Source organism: Oratosquilla oratoria, chromosome 29 (genome assembly GCF_046742065.1).
Source record: "Oratosquilla oratoria isolate Oo_2021 chromosome 29, ASM4674206v1, whole genome shotgun sequence".
NCBI lineage: Eukaryota > Metazoa > Arthropoda > Malacostraca > Stomatopoda > Squillidae > Oratosquilla > Oratosquilla oratoria.
In genome coordinates, this window is record NC_134805.1 from 19,023,082 (window position 1) to 19,023,783 (window position 702).

Below are 702 nucleotides of genomic sequence, written 5' to 3' on the forward strand. Positions count from 1 at the left end.
GCACAGCACCGGTGAGTGCCACTTGCCCTGGCCGGCTGAGAGCAAAAAGTATTTTTGCTATGGCTTCCACCACTGCTGCCAAGAGCATCATGAAGTAAACTAGCTGTCATGTACATACATACATACTTACATACATACATACATACATACATACATGAATGCACACACACACACACACGTCGGATACACGGCGAAGATTGGAACTCCGGAAAAAAGTGCAATTTTCGTTTATCTCAACGATGAGGGAGTACCCTGTTGTATCATTAGGGAAGGGGGAAAGCTCGTGGTGTAATGGGAATGTGAAGAAATGGGAGAGAGAGATTATTGAGGAAAATGTAAGGAAGTGAGGAAGGAGACGAACGGGCCCCGGATCTTAGGAGAGGTGTAAACAAACGGGGGCAGAATACACAGACGAGGAACAACAAGGAAGCAGAGGTGCCAATACCAGAAATATAGATAATAGCGGCTCAATGGAAAGAGAAGATAACTGCTTTTATGGATTTAATGAGGGAGGAGGTGACAACCTCCCCCGACTAGTAAATCTAGGGGAGAAAAAAAAATGAACGAAGAATGGGAGGTTAGGTTTGACCAATTATCACATGTTACCGAAAGAGTTGAGAAACTGGAAGAATTAAAGAAGGAGAATCAAAACCTAACCAAAGAAATAGAAGAATTAAAAAGACAGTTAAAAGAAGTAAAAGA